Here is a 5,449-nt window from a genome sequence, read left to right on the forward strand (position 1 = left end):
ATAATACAACACATATATTTTCATATGAATATAAATGTGTATATTTAAATATAATACTGTATATAATAGTATAATTGTGTCTGTTTCTGGAGAACCCAGAATAATACACCATTTAACTTGAATTTTATATTACTTTTTGGACAATTTCTAAAAAATAAATTTAAAAGTGTTTCATATTTTTACTAGCAGTTTTACTGATTTGCAGTTTATCATTCTATGTAAAATTCAATATTAACTCAATTATTTTTAGTCATTACCTAGAGATCAATTTCAAAAGGCCTCTCTTCTCCTCTATTAAATAAAAGCGATGCTAATGATATTCTGCCAGCTTCAAATTGACTGATTTATCACATCATTACACAGCCATCCTGCATCTGCACTTTGTTTGTGGAATGGTATAGCTTGACAATAACAAATCACTATGTCCTCTGTTGTTGAGAATGTTAGAAGAAAGACAACTCACACACGCAAAACGAAATGGTGCTGGAATGTTAAGATGCATTTGACTTCTGCATTAGCTATTCATCAGTCACACTTGTAATCATTTAGAACTTTTTCATCTCCAAGATTTCAAAATCTGTCTTCTCACTCATTCCTCCTGAATCTATTCTGCTTTGATTCTGTGATAGTGAAACTGGAGAGTTCCCTGGCAGGATGTGCTATAGGGGTGTGGCTCACTCCTTTGGTCACCTCACTGCCCTGACGCTCAAGCCTCTAGGGGGAGCATGTAGAGGGGCAGGTGCAGAGGCCCTGGAGAGTGCTTTGGGGCTTCAGCTCCACAGCAGCATCTACAGGTGGGTTTCTATGACTCCTGAAGCCCAAGCAGGCATGTGTTACAGTGTGCTCTTTCAGCTTTGCTGTCTGTAGATGGCTTGTGTTAATTAGCTCAATAGACCTTCTGCCTTATCACAAGGGCAGGGGGACTGGTGTGACAGCCTGAGTTCTTGCCCAGTGTACTGGAATAATCGGATCACACTTGGGTTGGAAGGATGAGTGCAAGGTTTTATTTGAGTGGTGGAGGTTGCTCTCAGCTAGATGGAGATGGATGGGGAGCTAGAAGCAGAAGATGGAGTAGGAAGGTGGTCTTCCCCTGGAATCCAGAGGCCCACTGCTCAGACTCTTCTCCGCCCCTGGCTGAACACCCTTCTGTGTCCAGACATCCTTTCTCTTCTGTCTTTCTCTGCATCGCCACCCTGCCCCTCTGTTCCTCTGGATGTTCAGCTGCTTCTGTCTGTGCCCATTAAGGTCTCGGGTTAATATGGGCCCAGGATAGGGGGTGTAGCAGGAAAAAGGCAATTCTTTGGGCCTGCGAACAAAAACTCCTGACCTCATTTGGGGGTCAGGGGTCTTCAGGCTTGAGGGTGGGGTCTTTGCCAGGGAACCACCGTCTTCTACCCAGAATTTCCCTGTCTTCTGTCAGTATCAATAGGTAGGCCTCAGAAATCAGTTCACCTGTATAATATACTTGGTTCTGATTGGTAGTGACCTCTGACTTTATATAAACAGATTTTTATATTCACAACCTATAAGTTGATCCTGTTGATTTTTTCAAAATGCCGATGGTCAGAATAACTAGAACTCCTTAAAAAGTTATGAAACTCTGGCAAACTCCTCATTTTCTGATGCAAATTGTGGGTTTGTAGCAAAAATTTTTAAAAAATCAAATAATTGTCTTTTGTAGGTTCAGAGAAATACTTATTTTGCTTCTGTTTAATTTCCAGGTGCTGATATATACAAAATTCCCAGGGAAAATAAATATCAAAGTGTGATATTTTCTTCAAATGACTGCAATTACAGAAAGTATATGATTGCTTTTGGTTTCTGACAGTCAATATTCCATTAACTGAATCAAACTTGGATTTGGTAAGACTTTTTAAATGATACATTATTATCTCTATTTTTAACAATTAAATAAAGGAATACTCTGAAAATGTATATTGAAAAAATCATTAAAGCACTCAATTAATTTATTATGGTAAATTAGCTTCATTAATTTGAAAATACAGTTTAATATAGTTAGCATCCTTTTCTAAATGACTTGCTCAATCTACTTGGAATAATTTTCAACTGATTGTAAGAAACCAGTTGGGAATTGTTGAGCTGATGTTATAAAAATTGCACTTTTAAGAATTCACCAGTGTTAACTATTATTACTTAAAACATCAGTTTCAGGGTATTGCTTTAATTACTAGGTATAGAATATTATAATAAAATCACTTTCTTTTTATTTTATGAATTTTTCTTATTATCTTCTAGGCATCTCCCTTAGTATTTAAACATTGCCTGAAAATATGCACAGTAATTTATAAAACTGTTGTTATGGGAACAAAAGTAGCTGATGTAAATTATTCATAGAGTGTCTTTGAGTATAAAAAATCAGGTAGTTCTCAACCACATTTGTTAAAATGTATCATAGTTTCCATTTCTGTCACTTATTTGCTCTTGTTAAAAAGTAATCCTAATGAAAGACATGTTTCTATAGCAACTTTAGTAATACATATATACACGTATACACATATAAATATACATATTATAACTAAACAACAGATGTAGATTTATTGACAGATTATTATATGATTGTGGACTGACAGATAAAACATGTATGCTCCAGTGTTCAATAACTTTGAAATTTGTCCATTCAGCTTATATAATCACAACACTCATTATCTAATGTAACAGAGACCATTATTAAAATATCATTGGTGGAGACATTGCTGTTGCTGTTCATGAGCCTGTGGTGTGGCTCTGCAGGACCGGGACCTTAAAGATAGCCACAATGGGAGAAAATGATGATAATGGGAAAAAAAAGAGGCTGCCCTTAAGGCCAAAATCTGTCATCAAACTTAGCATTATTTTGGAGGTTCAGTATTCCATGGGACACATTCTTAAAGAAACAGATCAAGCTGGATGAAGGCTGGGTACCTTTGGAGATGAGATAGTTCAACAGGTTGAATCATCTAACAATGGTGTTTAATGTAATTGTAGAAGCATTGAGCAAATCCAAGGCAGAACTCATGGAAATCAGTGAAGATAAAACAGAAGGTCTCAAAGCAATCCCTTCGGTGAAGTGACTGATAAGTATAAAAATGATGTAAAAACAACAACAACAAAAACAGATCTGTTTGTATTAAAAGCTTCCCAACTGATGCAACTCTTGATGACATAAAAGAATGGTTAGAAGACAAAGGTTAAGCACTAAATATTCAGATGGGAAGAACATTGCATAACTTACTTAAGAGATTGAGTTTTGCCATGTTTGATAGCATTGAATCTGCTAAAGAGTTTGTAGATACCTCTGGACAGAAGCACAAAAACACAGACTTGCTAATACTTTTCAAGGAAGATTACTCTGAAACAAAAAGAAGAAGAAGAAAGAAAACAAATAAAGTGTAAGCTAAACTAAGAGCTAAATGAGGAAGATGCTGAAATGAAATCTCTAGAAGACAAGATAGGATGCTTGCTGAAATTTTCAGGTGACTTAGATGATCAGACCTATAGAGAAGATTTACACATCCTTTTCTCAAATCATGGTGAAATAAAATGGATACACTTTGTCAGAGGAGTAAAAGAGGGGATAATTCTATCAAAGATGCAAATAATGGTAACCTATGAAAAAGGAACAAAGAAGTGAGATGAAAAGTACTAGAAGGAGAGTTGAAAAAAGAAGCATTGAAAAAAAGTATAGAAGACCAACAAGAATCCCTAAACAAATGGAGGTCAAAGGGTCGCAGATTTAAAGGTAAAGGAAAGCGTAATAAAGCTTCACAGCCTGGGTCTACTAAAAGAAAATTACACTTTCTGAGCAAGTAAAGGAAATTTGCTAGTGGCAATGAAAATGGTGCAACGGGACCTGTGAAAAGAGCAAGGTAAGAAACAGACAAAGAGACAGAAAAGAGAAAATGGTGATGGAGACTAGTAGTTTAGTAAACCAAATTTTTATTTGTTTTAAATAGGTTTTAAACAGCTTTTCTTTTGAAGACCTTTTAAAAAGAAAACCAAATCGGGTCCACTTCAACGTCCACCTGTGAGAAAGGAAAATATTTTTTTGCCATTTAACTTGTCTTTTTTTTCTGTTATCCAGATTAGAAATATTTTTTGAATGTATAGTTCAGTTTGTGTTATTTCAGGTGATTCAAATATCAAAAGGAAGATTCTTCCTAAATTGTCTTCATAATATGAAAATGTATTAGTAAAAACTAATATAATATATACTATATGAAACTAATAAAATATATACTATATGAAAAGAGCAAAAAAAAACCTCATTTGTTGTTAAGGAACTACATAAATCAAATTTTGCAAACATTAACAAAATTAATATTATCTTTATTGAAAAATAAGGCTTGTGAAAGCAAATTCTAATGCAACCTTAAAATGCATGACTGCTGACCTGTTTCCAAGAATATGCTCTTCTCAATATTTCTTGAAATATCTCTGTGTTGATAATGCTACATAATGTTAATCTGAAATAAGTTACAATCTCCATAATGACACTGAGACTCACAGCACAAGCAGATCAGAGAAATTATTCCAACCAAAATAGTCTCACATATTTTTTAGTTTTCTTTCTTTAAATCTTACCCCATACTATTTAAATTTATCTTGTTCATTCTCTTCTGTCCCATTCTCCATAAAAATACATTAATGTATTCATTCTTTACTCTTGAACAAGAATTTGACTGCATACTCTCCAAGCTGACATCACGACTCTTCCACATCATGCCTCTTCCTCCATGACAGAAGGATTTATAAGATTGGGTTATTTGTTTTATTTGTTACTCTATTCTATTTGTTATTCTATTTGATATTCATCAATTATCTCAAGCAGAATAAGTGTAGTCAAAAATCTCAATCACACTGTTAGTTTTTAAATTGCTTTTTAATCTTACGGATATGGGAAATAGAACATTTGCCTAATATAGGACTATTAATTAAAGAATGCTGATGTAAATTGGTTGTCAGTAACATGTATGCATGTTACTTGAAACAGAATCCTTACAACCTCCACCAACACTTTATTTAATTTTATAAGCTAAGATACTGAAATAATAAAAATGAGGACGAGGAAGTAAAAGCCAGCACCATGTAACAAAAGAGCAAATTTCCTAACACAGTTCTAAGAATTTTGAGGATATACACATGTATCCTCATTGGGCTTCATTACTTATGTTTGGTATAGACAGTGATAAACAAGATATAAAAATATGTGTCAGAGGTGTTAATACTTCATTATAAGTTGCTAAATATGTTTTGCTTCATGTATATGTTCTTTTAATATGTATTCAAAATTGGCCCTCTTGAGATATTTATTTCTTAATTAATCAAGACAAACATCACATTTCCCTTCCTAGCTATTTCTATGTATGAAAAATAAATGTCATGCTTCACCAAAATGAAGAACTTCCCAAAGTGCATTTACATCTATTAATTCTAAAATATGCCAATAGAC

At 34.0% G+C, this 5,449-nt stretch overlaps 1 pseudogene; it reads left to right on the plus strand.

The window, feature by feature from the left end:
* The first annotated feature begins 1,553 nt into the window (after positions 1-1,553).
* On the plus strand, positions 1,554-3,906 carry LOC126948941 (lupus La protein-like; annotated as a pseudogene).
* The last annotated feature ends 1,543 nt before the right edge of the window (positions 3,907-5,449 follow it).

Source organism: Macaca thibetana, chromosome 2, assembly GCF_024542745.1.
Source record: "Macaca thibetana thibetana isolate TM-01 chromosome 2, ASM2454274v1, whole genome shotgun sequence".
NCBI classification, from domain to species: domain Eukaryota; kingdom Metazoa; phylum Chordata; class Mammalia; order Primates; family Cercopithecidae; genus Macaca; species Macaca thibetana.